General features: G+C 41.0%; 1 protein-coding gene across 10 annotated transcripts in view; it reads left to right on the top strand.

Moving 5' to 3' along the window:
* cacna1ia (calcium voltage-gated channel subunit alpha1 Ia) overlaps positions 1 to 20018 on the top strand; it is a 218964-nt gene that overhangs the window by 71683 nt on the left and 127263 nt on the right. The gene's annotated exons all lie outside the window — the stretch shown is intronic.

The following is a 20018-nucleotide window of genomic DNA, read 5'->3' as shown; positions in this document are numbered from 1 at the left end:
TTAATACTCCTTTCATGTAGCATCTCCTCATCTAACAATGGTGCTTCCCTCCCTTCTATATCCAGTCCCTTTTCCCTTCAGAGTCTATTCTCTGCCTATCCGTCACCCACTTTTGCAGTCTCACAGTTCCTCTCCTTTGTGATGTCGTCTGTCTGTTTTGTTACATTTTCATCCATCTTGACTCTGACCCCACCCCTCCCCTCCCATCCACCCTCACTCCTTCATATCGTGGATTTGCTACCTCATATTGCAGCACACATCCCAGAATCTTCTCAAAGTAAGTGTGTTTGACATCCGTATACAACTACGACTGCAGTGATCAGCATTGCACTGCTTGAACAATGAGAGTGTTTTTGTCTGAGTGAGTGAGTGAGTGAGTGAGTGAGTGAGTGAGTGAGTGAGTGAGTGAGTGTGTGTGTGTGTGTGTGTGTGTCTGTGTCTGAATGTGTGTGTGTGTGCGTGTGTGTTTGTGTGTGTGTGTGTGTGTGGTTTTACTTACCAGAACAAGCAAATGTCTGTTTGCTGACTGCAGTGACAGTGACAGTGATGATCCGTTCACATTAGGGACAGACGAGACCACACTGGGCTGGCTGCTGCACTGCTGCAGGAGTGTGTGTGTGTGTGTGTGTGTGCATCTAAATGCAACATGACTATAGCTCTATTAACTCCCACTAGTCGGAGTGCAGGTCTCCAAGGATTGCAATGTCAGGAAGATGTTTGCTTGGTCACTCGGTCATGACTTATCCTCGTCACATGTGAGGAATAGCAGAGCCTTTAGGGACAACTTTCTCTTTTCTTCTATCTCAAGATATTTTGGCAATTTGACACTCACTACTGTTAAGCTAATAGTCTGTATCTTTAAAAGATGTTACATGTTTTGTCATCAGATACATCTAAGTAACCGGTGTTACCGATCACACCAGATGTTTTATAAGAAAAGATGACGGTCAATATCTGTAGCACGCTTACTTTGATCTTTAACATTGGATGGCGATGTGTCTGGCCTCTCCGGGCCAGCTTTCGCTGCGAGGCCGCAGGTTTCCACCTGGCACCGCGCACACCGGCTGTGAAAGCTCTGTCCTCAGCACTGTGATTGCCTCATTAACGTTATGGTTTCCTTAAAGCGTTGGGTTTAAATCTGAATTACTGCCAAATAGGCGCTTTTGATTTTCGCTTTGACACCAAATGCTCCGCCATTGTCTTGTCAGACACTTTCACTGTCATTTTGTAGCATCCATCATCCGACTGTGTATTAATAACACGGCACTGATACACGAAAATTAACTAAAAAAAGGTAATTGAGTCGACGGTGGGCAAGTAATGTAATTGGAGTAACACTGACTTCCGCAGCAAGCCTATTACACATTAAACACCTTGTGTTCCAAAGTCGTGGTGCTGTATGTGTTAAAGAACAGCTCTAATGAATGGCCAATGATCTGGTTTCTCTTCTTCACTATTTGTCATCTTCGTGTCTCTTCAGGTCTGGCATGCAAGAGCAAAATGAACACTGTGCAACTGATAAATATATCTGCAACATGTTCTCTTACACAGCATGTAATGCAAAACGTTGGAGCTTCCAGCGTGATAATAGAACATTCCAACAATATCTCATAATGTGAACATCCATTCAGCCCGTTTCTGACCACTCCCCACGTACATCTGTTCCAACCAGGAAATACTATACATTGCAGCTATTCTTTCAGAACTCGGCATGTGTGTTGTCAGTATGTCATGCAGTGAAATATGAAAGGAAAGGATAGGGGGATGAATGATGGAAGTCGGGCGTAAGTTGTATTAAATCAATCAGTTTTGAGCAAAAGTCATGAGGCTCGTTGGAGATGAGCCAGGCCGGTGCTGAATCAAGAACTTTTGTTTTGATTTGTGTGCGACTGGATCCCGACTCGCTCTGACGTCATGCACACGATAACCTCACGAGATCGAGGCGGCTGCAGTTTTTAGAGCCAGGCGCCACAGTTGATCCTCCACCGACTGCAAGACACAGAGCATTATGGAAAACGCCTGGCAGTCACCCGATCAAAGAGCTGATTGGCTCTTAGTTTTGACAGCAAACACCACATGTTGCAGAAACTTTCTGTGTAATTGTAATATTTAACGCCAGATTGTAGGATGTTAATCTCATGTTGTGCAATGAAGGTTTCATCTGTTAACAAACACATCTTGTGTGGTTGATAATAATAATAATAATTATAATAATGAGGGTTATTTATATAGAACTTATCAAAATGAGTGCTCACCACAACGTGCTTTACAAGGCAGACATAAAGATAATAAAGGATAGAATCCAATGCCAGATACACGCACATTTAATATGAATGAAACCAAATGTGGTCTGCTAACTACAAGTAGCCTACAGATCAGCTCAAACTGTCTGACTGTCTGACTGCAGCTTTTTGTCCTGCTGCCGCCGCCTCTCGTCTACTTTCCAGGAGAGAGGCGCATCTTCCAACGAGCCCAAAAATACAGACACAAAGACAGATTTTGTAGCTAGAAACTGAGTGAAGCACTGAGGCAAAAAAGTCCATGAAGCGCCTTGTAAGTTCGGAGTTTGACTCTATATTCAACCCGATAATTTGCAGGAAGCCTGCGAGGATAGATTAACACCGTGGCAATACGTCTGTATCACAGACAAACAAATGGGTGGCCAGAAAATCAGGAAGACAGATGGAGAGTGTAGGCAGGCAGTCAGACAGACCAAACTGGACAGCGAGACTCTCCCTCTGTTTGCCTTTCAGACTTCATCTTTGATGTTTGGAGGCTTCAGGAGGATTTTACACTGCTCGCTAATGGCAGAGCTCTGCTGCTCTCGGTTGGCCCCACGCCACCGGGTAAAAACACACTCCAAATCTTATTTCACATCGCCAGAGCTTTCTAGTGTAGCTCGCTGGTCGCTGGACACCCGTGGTGGAGGAGTGCGTGAGAAACATATAAAGTGAGTGTGAGAGAAAAGGTGAATAAGATCTGCGTTTGAGGGGAATGTGCTGAGGTGATACGCACACACCTCGGTCGCCACGCTGTTACCTATCGGGACTGTGTTAGTTTAGACAGTGTTGAAGCTTGCAGAAGTGTGTGTGGGATGGCAGTATATTCACAGGCCTTTACTTGTGTAGGACTAGGAAGATGTGTGTGTGTGTGGGACTTAAACTGGAGTTTGATGTTTGGTGCACTGGAACAACGATTTGTACCGGTTTTAGTGTGCGTATTGATCGCACTAAAGCAGACAGGCGCTGTATATATAGATGCGTTGCTATTGCTTATGTACTGAGCAAATAGGAGCGCAGACTTTGATGATGAAACAGCGTACTCTGCTGCTGCCACACTGACGACAAGATCAGCCTCATTTCACCGTCGTCAGATAGTGTTCTGCTTGTGCTCAATGCGGTGTATCTGAAGTCTAGATGTGTGTGTGTGTAGGGGGGGCAATAAGTGGTTGTTTCACCATCTCTTTGCAGATCAATAATTCTGTTCACCGCACAGTAGCTGTGAGAGGCCTTCAGTGACACACACACACACACACATACACACACACACACACACACACACACACACACACACACACACACACTGATGCTCTCCCACGCTTGCCTGCAGCAGAGCACCTGGAGCACCTCTCTATATTGCACCCCACACACTTCTTCTCCCTCTCCCTATTGTTTTTGCTCTTCACAGTGCAGGCTCACACTCTATATACTGTACGTCCATACAACACCGATGAGCCCTAATCCCTCTCTCATTGTTTTCAACATCATTATATTAATCCCACCTAATTCCTATTTGTCAAATCTGTTGGTGCTGATAGGAGGTTTATTTGATTCCATGACCATCGGTCTCCCTTCTCTCCATTCCTCTGTATCGTCTTACCTCCCTCGCTCGCTCTTTGTACCAGTCAGATATCTATAGATATTGTATGTACATCTGTATCATGTGTTAAATCATTTTCCTGTTTTCTCACCTGTCTATTTATTTAGACATTGACTCTCAGTTTAAATAGACGGTCTGCTGCTCTCTGCTGATACTGTCGCAGCTGTCAAGACTGAGCAGATCAGATCGGGGAAGCGGAGGCTCAGAGGCAGAGCAGGTCGTCCACCAATCTGAAGGTTGGCGGTTTGATACCTGGCTCCCTCGGTCGAAGTGTCCTTGAGCAAGATACTGAACCAGCTCACAAATGACGTTAGTTTTAATTTAATAGTTAATTTAACATGCTTTATTATACGGCTGTGTTGAATACTCGATTCTGATTCGTCAATTACGGCGGTCTGTAATTTCTGTATGACAGACAATTGCTATGTATAGCAGACCGTTGCTATGTATAACAGACTGTTGCTATGTATAACAGACTGTTGCTATGTATAACAGACCGTTGCTATGTATAACAGACTGTTGCTATGTATAACAGACAGTTGCTATGTATAGCAGACAGTTGCTATGTATAACAGACCGTTGCTATGTATAGCAGACAGTTGCTATGGGCACAGTTCTGATGTCGGACTCTGGTGGACCGCTTTCGTGTTAAATTATTGATTTCTTCAGTAAGTAGCCGCGTAATAAGCAGGATAATGTACAGCTACCGGGTCATTGTTGTGAAATAATCCCCTTCAGATGAGAGACTGCGCGTCGGGGTGCAGCATCACCCTGTCGGGGATTCTTTAACAACAACGACCGGCTCGCTGTACATTATCATGCTTATTACGCGGCTAACATGCTTTAGTCATATAACATTTAGTTACATGCTATTTTTTTTTTTATCAGGTTTATAATTATGTTCTCATTCCTTTAAGGGTCATTGTAACTGATAATAATTATAATAATATTATAATATAATAAACGTGATATTTTAGACGGTTATACCGTAAAAATCTCATTCCGTATACAACCTTAGTAAAGATATAGAGGAGTAATGTCTACCTGAGCAGAGAACGAAGTCGCTCTCCCTCCGCGTGTGTTGTAATCACAGCTTCTCCATGCTTTGTTGACATCGCCGGGCTAGTTTACGGCCGTCGCTCTGCACTGTGCTCATTCGGCGGTTATAGCCTCCGGTTAACACTGTTATCTCTGTCAGCAGTGTTGCCTTTGGCTTCTCTGTTAGCGCCGTTAGCTGCTAGCCGCCGGCTCAGCCGTCGCCATGTTGAGAGCCACGCGGAGGCAATAGAAATACTCCCAATCTCACATTTAGCACCTTTAAGTACACTTTTGAGGTACTTGTACTTAGCTTGGGTAATTTGATTGTATGCTACTTTATATTTCTGCTTACAGAGGACATTATAGTACTTTTTACTGCACTACATTTATCTGACGGATTAATTACTGGTTACTTTGCAGGATCAGATTATTAATACAACATATAATCAACAAATAAATTATGATGACTATTATTATAGATTAAGATACCCAGCAGCAATATGTCAAGGAGCCTGACCTTTACCAGCTGCAACATTAAAGTGCTGAACACCTTAATGCATCAATAATTATATTCAATATATAGTATTCTGAAATGGGCCGTTCTGCATCATGAGTTCATATTTTAAGCAAATGTTGAAGCTAATATTTCTGCACTTTTACTTAAGTAAAACTTTGATTGCAGGGCAGAAAAAGTATTTCTACATGTGGTATTGCTACTTTTACTGGAGTAATAGGTCTGAGTACTTCTCCCACCACATCCAGTCTTATTGAGGAAGCATCAGTAGCTCTTTGACCCTTTTTGAAGAATCTCTGTGTTCATTTAAGTCCTTCCTCTTCAGCTCCTCACCTCATCAGCTTCGCCCTCTTCCTCCACTGCAGCATATTTTTACAGCTGAAATCCGTTCTGTGGGTCAAACAGCTTTCACCTGGTCAATCTTTTTAAATGGACAGAAAAGACTGTAATTCTGAGGGTCTTAGTTAAGTGGTGAAGATCGCCTCTCATCAACGCTTTCTTCTCCGGATCAAGATGAGAACATGTCGGGTCACTCGTACTCCATTATATACCTCAAATAGCGCAATCGACTGCAGTCAGTGAAACCCGACCCGTCAACAGTTGCTCATAGACACAGACAGAAAGATAGATGGACGTTTTACAGCATTCACGGTATTGTTATCTGAATCTTTATTCCTCAGCTTCTTCTTCTTCTGTACGCTTTTTTGGCCTACTTCTGCATACTTTAAGCTAAAGAAACCATTCAACTATCAAAATGTTCAGCTCTTTAAGGACATTCCTGCTTGTATACAACTTTTTTATACCTTTTATACTACCTAAAATATTAAACTTTTTCCAACATGTTTTTTACAATGGAAGTCTGTGTGAAGAATTTTCAAATCCTCTTAAACCTACTGCACATTGAACTCCTACTCCTCCTCCTGTTTTTCAAAAATAAAAGCCCCCCACCTCGCACTGTAAGTTAACACCGGACCTAATGTTTCAAAATAAAAGTTCATTCTACCTAAATACTACTTTCTGTCCAAGTACGTATAGTTTTAAAGGTTTATTCCACTCAGATACTACTCTCTGTCTAACGACTAAAGAACACTACTTTCTAGAAGTCTATTCCGCATTTGCGCTTTAAGACTTGTGTATTTTCAGCGATGCTTTTCAATGACTTCTAGCATTCACACGCTGCAGGAAAATCAATCATCTAGTTTTAAGTGTCACGTACTGACTTGTTTGAAGGTGCAATATCTTCTTTGGAGTTTTATGTGATGTCCCTTTTGGTTTGCAGAATATTTTAGCTTTATCACGTAATATATACATATTAATAAAGAGCAATAATCTCCCCTTGCTGAAATTATTACCTTTGTATTGCGGTCTGTTGAACATTCTTCTGCTGTTGCACTTTTTCTGCACTGCTTGTTCCAGACTCCTATATTCTAGTTATAATTGCAAAGTGCACACTTTGTATAGGCACATTTTTTAAGCCTTAGTTTCAAAGTGGAAAGGCAAGGGTAATTACTTTCAGTATACGCAGCGTTTCAGTAAGGAAATGTGCTGGCCTGCTGGTGTATAGGAGTTGTTTAGACAGAGAGAGCGTTGACTGATGCGTGGCTCTGGGGCACCGTCATCCCAAACATTGTTATGACTGCATGAACTTCTCTATATTATCCAGCTCCTTCCTCTCTATTTCTTTTTTTATCCTTCTCTGAAATCAGCGTCGTCCCTTCCACGCTCACGTTTTGCACCTCTATTGTCATCCTCTCCTCCTCCTATCAGTTCTCTCCTCTTGGTTTCTCCTGTTTTCCTCTCCCTTTTCTCCTTTTAACTGTCCATCTTCACATTATCTCACCCTCTACCCCTTCTCCTCTGATTGGCTCCTGTGGTGTTGAAGCAGAGTGACCGGCCTCTGTGGCCCATGATCCTATCTGGCCTTGACAGCTTGTTATCTCCATGGTGACGGATGGCTGAGGCGTTGCCGTGCCTTGCTCTTAACTACTGCTGAGGATAGAGCGCACACCTGGGACACATCACCTCCTCTCTCTCTCTCTCTCGTCTTCTCTCTCTCTTTCTGCGGCTTTTTCTTATTATTTTCTCTTTCTCTCAACTTTTTGCTTTCTGTCCTTCTGTTTTCCGTGACTCTAGTTGGAAAAGTTGCTGCGGGGCTACACGGTAGATTGATGTCTTTTCTTTCGCAGTGACACTAGCTGTGAGGTGTGCCACTCGATGTTGAATGGGTGTTCCACTTGTTGTGACAGATGTTTTATTAAAGAACATCAAAAGTCTTTCTTTAATTCTCCGCGACGCTCTGTGTCTTTTCTTTTATCTCGCTTGTTCTCCTGTCGGTTTTCTGTCATTTCTTCCTTTTTCTGCTTTCTGTTTTTGTTCTCACTCACAAATGCAATCACTCCTTTCCACTTATGCATCAGTTCCCTCTCTTCCTTAAGATGTTCCCTAACTTCCATTTATGCCTTCGTGTTGTGCAGTAATGTGAGTGTTCCACTTATTTTAATGAGCCTCTGCTTCAAGTAGGAACTGTTGTCCCTTTACCCCGGGGAAAGTCTCCTTTTTAAAAAAAGAGGTGTAAACATTAATGATGTAATGTAATGAGCTAAAGTGAATACCTGATTCTAATGATCCCCACTCATCTCATCACTCTTCTTCCCTCCGTGCTTCTGTCCTTCCTCTCCTCCCTCCGTTTTCTCCCTCAGGTCTAGTCCAAACTCCATTACTGTCTGAGAGAGGAAGAGGAGATGAGAGGGGAACAGTGGAGAGAAGATGAAGGGCTTAAAGTGACTCTAATGATTAGTGTAGTACCAAGCTTCGGTGCATACACACTCTGTGTGACCTCTTTCATAGTAGTTATAGGCTGCACTGAGCATGTGCTTTTTATACTATGGCAGCTTGGAAGTTCACAGTAAATGTTACACGATGAAGAGGAAAACAGGATGAGTAATGCTGCATTATGTTACTCATCTCATCTTGTTTATTCCATTTCCTTGTTCTCTAAAGGATGCAGGAAGGAATGCATTCATGCACCATGAATCTTTGAATGAAATTTTTGTACTTTTAAAATCTTTCGAGGTCAGATCGGACAACTGAGCCGGTTTCTCATATGGAAACACGTTCTTACCTACTGGACATACTCCGTTTGGTTTAGGCGATGGATGGCGTCTGGGTAGAGCGTGCAGGAGGCAGGACATCATGTGGATACATGTGGTCTAAACCGCCTATAAACTGTCTTGTACGTACCTTATTAGTCATTTTCCTGCTGAGTATATAGCAGCTTATCGGGGTGTATGATTGTTATTGACATATGTTAAATACTTTTTTACAGTGTCTGTGTGTACATGTATTAAACTATGTGTCCACATCCCATGTGCACGCATCAATCCATGTGTACAAACGTGCTCCAGTGTGCGTTATCGTGATTCACCGCTGTTGGATTATGGATTACTGTTTTTGAATTGCAGCCATAATTGGGTTATGGGTTAGTTCAATGTCACATTCCTCAGAGGAGAACAGCATTCAGACGGCTGCCTGACATTCTCCACCTTCTGCTCCGGCGCTGTGTGTCTATATACGCCGTACTGTATATCGCAGCAATACTTTAGACAGCAGCGCCTATTTGTCTGAACTCAAACAGCGGGGCAGATTGCTTTTGGATATAGCACACAGATAAATGTCAGAGGTGCACAAACAGAAAAGCTACTCACACACACACTAACATAAGCTTCAACGCACACACGAGCGAGCCTGTTTTCTCTCTCTCTCTTTTTGTTTCATCGTCACATTCTTGCCCGACATATTTTTTAACTTATAAAAAAATCATGTCTTCCTTTTTATGTCAGCTCAACTCAGAAGTATTGCTTTACACAAACTGGGACTCTTGAGAGAATGTAATAAGTCATTTAATGGCTCCATCACCACTAACTGCAGGGTACATTTTATCCAAGTGAGTGCTTTGTAGTTTGCTATTTCTCATCTATTATCCACAAAGTGCTATATAAATTGTATGAGTCATTCTGCGCCGCAGTGAGTCTGTTTTTTTTTTGCTTCCGACCTCCCAAAAACTCTCTTGAATAGATTCAAAATTTTCAAATACAGTTTTTTTTTTTTCAAAAAATATGGGTGCATAATTGAAAAAAAAAAGTTACAGTGAGCACAACAATGGCCGTGAAATGAGGCGATGATGACCGACCGATGAGCTGCCTGGTCAAGTTAGGAACAGACCTAATTGGGATTTAGAAGAGGTCCGTATGCGTGTGCCGCCGCCAACTAGAGCCTCACAAATTGTGGCTTTTGTCTCGGAGCTGGAATGTGGGAAAAAAAGACAGACACTGTCCAGAGTGTGGAGGAAAGCAGTTAACCCATTCAGCTACTGTATATTTGTGGCTTTGTTTGGGTGACCAGAGAGTGAGAGACAGAGTAGGAAAGCAGCCGTCTCACACCAAAAACAATATTAAATCGACAGCATGAATTAAAGAGGACTTATTATACTTTCATGGTTAATGTGTTATATATTTCTTTGTGCAGGTAAAAAGTCTGCAAAGTCTACGTTAAAGGGAGTTACTCTCCCCCACAGTAACTGTGCTCCTGAACTGCCTTTAAACGCATTGCTTGAAGTCCCGCCTTTTCTTCCGTAACGTGGTGATGTCACCAAGTAACACATTTGCATAACAAAGCTAGTTAGAGGCAGGAGCGTTTCAGACAGAGGGTGTAAAGAGGCGCTGCAGCACAGCCGGTATGAGAAAAGAAAAGCGTTTTTTGAACATTAAATCATGTAAACATGTTCTAGTAGAAACCCAAAATACAAGTATGAACCTGAAAATGAGCATAATAGGTCCAATCGGTGCGCACAAATTATTTACTTGAGAGCACAGATCATGTGTTTTTTTGTCTCAGTGACACCTCCCGGGCTCCGTGGGTGAGCTGAAGGGATGCTCCGAGAGACAAAGCGAGGTCCAACCCTTAGTTCCAGTACTTTTATATCGGTTACACAACAATATTACACTTCTAAAATGACCTGCCATGACTGCTGATTTGCTTCCAATCTTATATTTTGCTTTTTAAAGTACAACAGAAAATTTCAAATCATGTCTCACATCAGAAGTATCTGTCTTTAGTTACATTTTTCTAAAACTTGTCTCCTACGTGGTGATTCTGGATTACTGGCTCAGCATGGGCGTCATAACAAGAGCAAGAAGTTTAAGTGTAGGTGCATTTACTGACATGAATAAAATAAAATGCAAATACTGTTACCAAACTGAACATTCTGGAAATTGAATCCAAGGTTTTTTTTTCTGGTTAAATCTTTCTTTATATCTTTCTAATTGCAATATGGAGATAAACTGGTCATAAAAGATAGTTCACATCTGGCAATAGAATATGTAATAAGCACTCTGACTTGTATTTTTCCTTCTTTTGCCCCTTCAGAACCGAGGGCCAACTATCTGTGGCGGAGTCGCCCTTGAAACAGGAGGATTTGAACAAAAGCAACAAAAGCTTACATTTTATTAGCGTGAATATGAATTCTATGGTTATTACCAGAGGCAGCTGTAAAGACAGCCACAGATAAGCAAAGCAATAATTATTCTACTCCAAATAGTCTCGGTACAAACTGCCAGCAGACAGAATTACTAATAAATCAAATGTGACAGCTCGCAGTCTGTCCTCACTTTGTAGAAGACATTTAGTCTTTTCAGAATACCGTGTTTTGCCGACGGCTTGGGCTATTAAACAATGAATAGCAAATTGTAGTTGCGTAAAGTATTACTATATAGATGCATATATTTTTAATTGCAAATAGGGGGATGATATATTTAAGATTTAGAAAGGGAAGGTGAAGAAACCAAGTTCTTTTGAAAGTGCATGGGCAGCTTTTGCAGAGAGAACGTCAAACTTCAGGTTCTGTCGTTGACCGTAGAGGAAAGACAGCGAGGTTGGGTCAAAGAACATTACGTTTTGTATCGGAGAGCAAACGGCTATTATGAACCTTGGCAGCACTTCCAGTCCAATTTGGTAGGTTTGTAGGAAGCGTGAGTCACTAGGGGATGTTTATTAATATTCAGCTCTGTGATAGATCTTCTGTGTGTTTCAGCATGAACCCATTTGGCCACTTGCTGTGCGGGCTTTGAGGTCTACCCTTTGGTAATGATTACTTATGAGCACATTAGCAGACCAAGAAGACTCATTACAATATCAAGGAGAGCTGCACATCACATGCCCTTTCAGCGCCTTTGAGTTCTTTGTCTTTTTTGTCCTGCAGCTATACGAGGCGTGAAGATCACCACGTCACCAATTCATGGGTCACAATTATACCGAGCTCAGATGTGCGTCCCCCGCCAACGCATCACGTTGAGCATGTTGGAGGTAAAGTCGTGGAAAGCCATGAAAGTCATGGAAAGTTAGCTGACGCGGAGCTGACGGGGAGAGCTAGCGACTTGGGGAAGTTAGCGGTAGTATACACATATGAAATAACATGTTAACAAAAGGAAATGTATATACAAAATACATATTTTTAAATAACTTAAATTGTATTATATTCACCAGAAGTATAAAAAATTACAAGTCCCTTATAAATGAAAAATAAAATACCAGTAATTTGTGAGGGAAATGTCTTTATTCTTTGACTTTTAGGTTGCTGGAAAAAAATAAATAATATAAAATAAATAAAATAAATAAAATAAATAAAATAAATAAAATAAATAAAATAAATAAAATAAATAAAATAAAATAAATATATAATCCATATAAATATAAAATTAAAATTAAATAGATAATTCCTGACAATAACGGATTTATTTTACTTCAGGACAAGCATTTTTACTGTATTAATTTAGAGATATTCCTAAGTAAAAGTCACATTTGTACTAGGGCTGGGCGATATGGAGAAAATCAAATATCACTTTTTTTTATTTTTACCAAATACCTCAATATCAATATTGCGACAATATTGTAGGCGTGACTATTGGTGCTTTAATTAAGTATCTACACAATGAGATTATTGATAAATAATCATCAGTAATGTGGATATAATGACTGGTATGTAATGTCTCATATCACGATATCGATATATTTCCCGGCTCTATTTGTACCTTGAAATACTTTTATTTCTGAATGCTTGTGGTGCTAAAAAAACACATTGCCCCATAATGCCTGACAATAACTGATACATTTGGCTTCAGGACATCTCTGACTACATACATGCTGAAAGTCAAACATGTTTACTGTATCAATGTAGAGATTTCCCAAACGTAAACGTCCCTAGAAGTGTATGATTACATTTTTTCCCATGGGCTAGTGTTAAAAAAAGTAAATAAAAATCACAATAAATCGCAATACTTGAAAATCGCAATACATATCGAATCGGAGATTGTTTTATTGCCCCAGCTCTAATGGAAACCTTGCAGGACATTTGAAATAGTCCAACAGGACTGTGAAGAGAGTGTCCCTCTCTAGAGCCTCAGTGGGTGATGGACATTCACTGCATCACTGCACACAAAACTCCATCATGCGGTTTGCATAAAGCAGTGCGTGATTCACCTTACCCCAGCTGTCTTTGAGTGTGTGTGATGGCGCCCTCACCGCACTTCACAGAAAAATGAATGACATACAACTGCCCACAAGACCACAATAGTTGTGATATAAGAGGTCTCTCATTTCCTCTGATGAAGGGAAAGTAGGAGGCTTATGGCCGAGCCGGTGCTCACCTGGGAGAGATCAAAGCCGGTTTCACGGGGCTGACAGATGGAGGAATTTCATTTTCTTCAAGGCTCTCTGATATTAGAATGTGGCATCGCTTCAAGACTGCCTAATAGTTGGAGAAAAGTCTAAGATGAGCATGCAAGTCAGCCGATGAGACTGTTGTCAGGCTGTTAAATAGGCGTTATAAGTCGCTATAAGCCCCATAGATGTGGGTCAATAGGGGCCTACTACACCTACTTATCATCTATTCACATGGTAGATCACTGAAAGAAGGAATAAAAGAACACGACAGCGACCTCTAGTGACCTTAGTAACGTAAGTCTGTCGCTGTAGACAGTGTGAAGCTCCATGGGGGGCTTGCACCCAGGAGACCAGAGTTTGCATCCAGTGTGAAACCAACAAGTTGTAGTTGAAGTTGTAGTTTTGTTGTCTAAACCTAAAGAAGTTGTATTTTTGTTGCTTAAACCTAAAGAAGTTGTAGTTTTGTTGCCTTAACCTAAAGACGTTGTACTTTTGTTGCCTAAACTTAAAGAAGTTGTAGTTTTGAAACCTAAACCTAAAGAAGTTGTAGTTTTGTTGCTTAAACCTAAAGAAGTTGTAGTTTTGTAACCTAAACCTAAAGAAGTTGTAGTTGTGTTGCCTAAACCTAAAGAATTGAAGTTGTACTTTTGTTGCCTAAACCTAAAGAAGTTGTATTTTTGTTACCTAAACCTAAAGAAGTTGTAGTTTTATCGCCTCAACCTAAATATTCTTTTGCCTAAACCTAAAGAAGTGAAGTTGTACTTTTGTTGCCTAAACCTAAAGAAGTATTTTTGTTTGTGTTCAAAACGTGGCATTTCATTCAGTTTTACATGTTAGAACGTGTTGCTTTTAAGTTTCACTTTCACTTTTACAACATAGTAGGTGTAGTAGGCCCCTATTGACCCACATCTATGGTACTTATAGCGACTGATAACGCCTATTTAATGGCCTGATAACAGTTGGATCGGGTGCAGCAAGTCAGGGATGGTTTTTTTGGGAATCCCTATTGTGTCGATCTAACATGACATGATGAAACAGCTTATTGTGAATCTCTCTTGGCATTCAGCCGACTTCCCTTTCCAGTTGATGCTCTGCTCACTTTATTTGATTCAGAATCAAGAAAAGCGAGACCGAGAAGAAATAGACACGTGTTATAATTTCAGCTGCTTGTTTGCAGCATTTCACACATGCACCGACTCAACTCTATATCACAAGACAGAGTTGGCCAAGTGTGTGCACATTTACTGCAAACATATGGCACACTGGAAACGGAGGAAACGAGTATACGAGATGAGCGCAGGAAGATAAAAGAAAGAGAGGAAAGATGGAGCTGGTGGATGAGAAGGGCTAATTATTGTGCAGACGGAGAGGGATGGAGAGTCAAAACACAGAGTGAAGGACAAGCTTATGAAGACGGATAAAAGAGAAAGAGAAAAGATGAAGACGAAAGAGACGGGTGATAGACCTCAGAGAGGCGGGCGGAGAGAGAGAGAGAGAGAAGGGGAAGGAGTGAGAGATTGCTAGTTAGCACTTTTCTTGAAAAGGCAGAGCGTGAGAAGGAGGCAGAGTGAAGGAGGAAAAGAGAAGATAGTTAGCACAGTGGCAGAGTGAACTTTTGCCCAGTGCCTGTCAGCACAGGGAACGGCAGAGGACGGGTGGTGTGTGCGTGCACGTGTGTCATGTGTGTATGTGTGTGTGTGTGTGTGTGGTTGCCTCCTCTTGACAGTGAGGAGGAACATGAAGTCTCTAATTGCTCTGGTGACTGCAACTTCAGACCTCTTCCACAGTGAAAGGGAGAGCGACAGAGAGTGGGAGGGAGGGCAGGGTATAACGCTGAGATCAGGACGGAAAAAGACCAGAGGTCTTAGTAACAGGAAGAGGGACTAAATGAAGTTCTAAATTAACGGCACACAGAATGAGATTACACACACCACACGGTACCAAATGCAAAAAGTGCACGTGATACAGAGAGAATATGATTACTGCAGCAAAGTGTTCAGGCTATATCAGTAATATGTGAGCAAATGTGTCAAATGTCAATGCGAAATGCAACTGACTGCAATTTTCTTGGCCGATTACGATTTTCTTTAGTAATAAATGTTCCGAAAAATAATTTCAACCTTCCCAAAGTCTGTGTAAACCGTCAGAAATTCCAAATGTTTTCCTTTTACTTTGCTATAGTCATCTACAGTGGTTATTTGCATATAAACACAAAATTCAAATGATTAGGAAATACATGTATTTTTATTTAAATATTTGCTTTGATTAAAATTGGCATTAGTATTTTTAGTTATATATTAAAAGCTGCTAGCTGACGTTAAACAGGTCATAATTCCTTCTCTGATATCTATTTTATATTGCTGTGAAAACCTTCAAACAACTGGATTTATTCAAGTTTCTCGACAAAAAAATACATTTGACAAGATTAAATTTGAACGCATCATGATAGCGTTATAATTTACCATCGCCCAATACTCATTTATACTGCGCAGAGCTTGAACACACCATAATGTAACTCAATGGGACCTCCGTTAAGGGAGCTTTTCAGTTCTGTGCTGTCGGCAGACGAGCTCGTCATAACCGGAAAAAACGGATATATGAGGCTGAAAAGCGTCCGGCTTCGGTCGGCTGCTGATTGACAGTTCATCTCTAGCTGTTACTTTAGGAAGTGCTTGATTTAAGCAGCAGAGTTTTCTATGAGCGGAGCTTTTTAAACATCACTATCACAGTCGGTCATGTTCATCTAATTGTGGGAAGCCAAAAATCGGGATTGCGATCATTATTCGATTAATTGTGCAGCCCTAGAGGTAACTTCCTTCTACCTCCGCATAGACTCAAATGAAGCAATTATATTGATTCTGGCACCCTTAGTTACAACCCAAGTCTTCTTCGCTTCACTGGAGTCAACAAGCATTGAGTGGTTCTCGAGAACGCTGCAAGCAGCACTTCCAGGAGCCAAGCAATTGGCCTGCTCCGAACCGGCACGTGCTCTGAACAAGGACAGTACTAGTCAACTTAAAAGGTGATGATATGTAAAAAAATCAGTGATTGCAGGTTTGAAATAAGGCTGTTAAAGGCTGTTTAGATTTATTTGGAAATACAAGGTTTAAGAAATCTGTTTTGCCAACGTCTACTCACGATAAGAAAATAATAATTACTGATTATAACAAATACAACGGTTTTGAATGTTAAAAATCTTTCCTCTGTTACCATCTACATCTCTTTTATTGCGTTGAAGCGGTGTGCTTCGTGGTAAAGCGGTGTGCTTCGTGGTAAAGCGCAGGTGGATGTAAGACTCACTTCATGCCTTGGCGATTTAGTGATTTTATTAGCGCACCTTGACCCGGCGATGATGTATCTGTAACGCACACCTCCAACACTGACCTCCGTCATTCTCCCTGACTTCTGTCCAGCGACCCTTACTCTCTCCTGGGCGTATTCCCTTATCGCTCTGTCAGCTCTGGAAGGGGAGAGAGGCAGTGAGAGGCTGGAAAGAAAGGGGGTGGGGGGTAGAAACAAAGAGAGCGCCGCTTTAGATACAGGGAGCATCAAGGAGAGAAAAAAGACATGTGGAGAGAGAGAGAGAGAGAGAGAGAGAGGTGAGAAAGAGAGAGAGGAAAGGTTAGTGACCATGAGGGACCTGCTGAAATGGCCCTGCTCTGTCACTGTCTGACACACACACACACACACACACACACACACACACACACACACACACACAAACACACACAACTCTCTCTCACTCTTCTCACTCTCATATATACACATAATCCTAGCTGTCAGATATATGTTACACATATATGGATCATACTCAGCCTAAATCCTTCTCCAGTGTTTTTCCACTGGCCGTGGTGTAAGTGTGTGTGTGTATGTGTGCGTGTGTGTGTGTGTGTGTGTGTGTGTGTGTGTGTGTGTGTGTGTGCGTGCGTGCGTGCGTGCATGTGTGTGTGTGTTGATGTGTGGGCGGCATCTGTCAGGGCGGATGCTAAAGCCCTTCCTCTGGCCAATGATAAAAGCTCAACGCTTCTGTGTATGTATGTGTGTGTGTGTGTGTGCGTGTGTGTGTGCGTGTGTGTGTGTGTGTTACCACCCAGATGTTTGGACATTAGTTGACTGCTGGTATCTGCAGCTCAAATGAGCCTCGGGGCTTAGGTCATTAAAGAGCAGCTTTAAACTTACTAACACACACACACACACGCAGACACACACGCACACACACACACACACACACACACACACACACACACACACTCCCCAAGTAGCTGAGTTGGTTGGTTTCTTCTAAAACTCTGTAGACTGTCGTGTAACTGAATCAGCGCCTGAGTCACTGACATTACTGCAACAAGCTGGAGTGATATCAGCTCAGGGAGGGACAAACTGCTCAATGGGGGAGGAAAGAGAGGATGAAAGGAGGTATGGAGGTAGAGGGCTGTGCCAATTTCAATTACAGTTACAATTTTGGCTTCCTACGTTTATGAAAACAAGATAACCAACATTTATTGTGCGACGTTCCGTTTCACAACAACGTTCTCGTTTAGTCTTGTGTTATAAAAACAGCGCACCTCTTTTCTTTTACAGCCGTGCCCCTTTTGCCCAGCTTGGCGGGTCAGGGATGGCCGTTCGGTGTGGGAGGATCCCATCGTGGGAATGCGCTGGAAAAAATTTTTACCTCGACTTTTTTTTTATAAGATTTTGAAATATGTTTTTATACTGCTGGAGTTAGCGTGAATCTCTACATGTGTTACACACTCTCTTGGTGAAAATCCTCCTTGTCTGAGTGACTGTGTGTGTGTGAGAGCGTTCACGTGGTGTTTTACACTCTCCCCGGGATAACAGAGGAGTTGGCAGCAACAGCGACCGTAACATACTGAATGAGGAGCTGTGAAGTACTAAACCTGGGAAGGAGTAAAATAAATGTACATGAAAATAAATGAAAGCAATTAGAGAGCTAACAGGGGAGGGAGGGACTGCTACTGACGCATTCAGATTTATAAACATGTATGTGCACTAGGAATGGGTGTTTAATATTTTTATAAATTTTATTCAATATGTATTGTATATTTTTTAATATTTTTATGTTTTTTTATTTTCATATTTTTAATTTTCTTTATTATTTCACTCATTACTTTGAATGTATCTTATATTTTTATAATTTCATTTACTCATTTTTATTATTATTATTTTTTTGTTATTATGTAATGAAAGTATATTTGATATAAGGATAGGTTCATTATCAATAATTTATCATTACCACATTTTTTTTCTATAATTATTAATTAATTTAATTTATTTAATTAATTTAATTTATTTATTTTCTTTTTTTTTGTTTTCTTTTATTTATTTTTTTATTTTTCTGGTTTCAATATATGTTTTAAAAACAAAAAAAGAAATGTTGATACACGTTGGAATTGAATTGTAAGATAAGCCTTTCGCTAATATAAAGAAATCATTATAGAAGAGAAAACCTAAATAAGTGGGTAAATACTAAGGTCATGTTGACTGGCCATGCAACTAAAACACTGTTCACCCTTCACGTTCATTATATGTTTATGTTCGTAATGATCAGAGTGTCTTTGGAGGGAGGTCTGAAGCGACGGGCTGTCGGTGTTCCTGACTTTCTCTCTACATTTAGGGACTTTTGGAGCTCGTGCTGCTATCTTAGTGCTGCTAGCTACTGTACTTTCATTGGAAACCAGTTGACCACAGTGGGCTGAGTTTTTTCGGTTGGATCATTTTTAAAAACCTAGTGTACTCTTGCTAGTTTCTCAAGATCGTCCACCCTGCCTTTAAGGTCAACTGTGTGTGGTTGAGTGTGTCTTTACTGCACACTTACATCCCTCAAATACTTTTTAGTCAATCACACACACATGTTCTTTCTTCTTTTTCTGTAACACATACAGTATTATCTACAGTAAACCTACACACATACAGTATTATCTACAGTAAACCTACACACATACAGTATTATCTACAGTAAACCTACACACATACAGTATTATCTACAGTAAACCTACACACACATACAGTATTGTCTACAGTAAACCTACACACACATACAGTATTATCTACAGTAAACCTACACACACATACAGTATTATCTACAGTAAACCTACACACACATACAGTATACACAGCATAAATAAGATAATTCATCACAGCTCACCAAACAACCTGCTGTCTTAAAGGTAATAACCAGTGTGCTATTTCTCTCACAAATGAGACTTGACAGCACAATTCTGTACAATTTAATCTCTTGGCAGGGGAGAGAGAGAGAGAGAGACAGAAAGAGAGAGGGGGAGAGAGAGAGAGAGAGAGAGAGAGAGAGAGAGTGTGTGTCCTTTTGGCCCATCCTTTTGGCCATTCTCCCAGTCAAACGAGTGTGAGAGGAGTGCAAAGGCAGCCAGGGCCCTCGGAGAGCGGAGCGCTGTTTAAACGATGTTATCACAATACATTTGTTTCCACTCCATCTGTTTCACTTACACGTTCTCCAACTCTTCATCCCTCACTCTCTCTTTCATTATATCCTTTCTCTCTCTCTCTCTCTGTATGTCACAATCAACATTGACCGTTTAATGTGATGCGGATATGTGACCACCTGTGTGCACAGTTTATGTGTTTGTGTGTGTGTGTGTATTGTTGCAGTTGTGGCAGGAACATGACGGACGATGTGACCTAGAGCTGCACGATTATGGCCAAAATTATAATCACGATTATTTTTGATCAATATTGAGATCACAATTATGTATCACCATTATTCATAGATTTTAGAAACAACATATTTTTATTGCACTTTCACATTAAAATAAACAGAGCGCTGTTTTCACTTCCATGCTGTGTTACATTCCTGTTAATGTGCAAATTAGGGCTGCAC

Source organism: Sebastes umbrosus, chromosome 14, assembly GCF_015220745.1.
Source record: "Sebastes umbrosus isolate fSebUmb1 chromosome 14, fSebUmb1.pri, whole genome shotgun sequence".
Classification (NCBI taxonomy): domain Eukaryota; kingdom Metazoa; phylum Chordata; class Actinopteri; order Perciformes; family Sebastidae; genus Sebastes; species Sebastes umbrosus.
The sequence above is the reverse complement of the archived record's forward strand: the minus strand, read 5'-3'. Positions and strand labels throughout refer to the sequence as shown.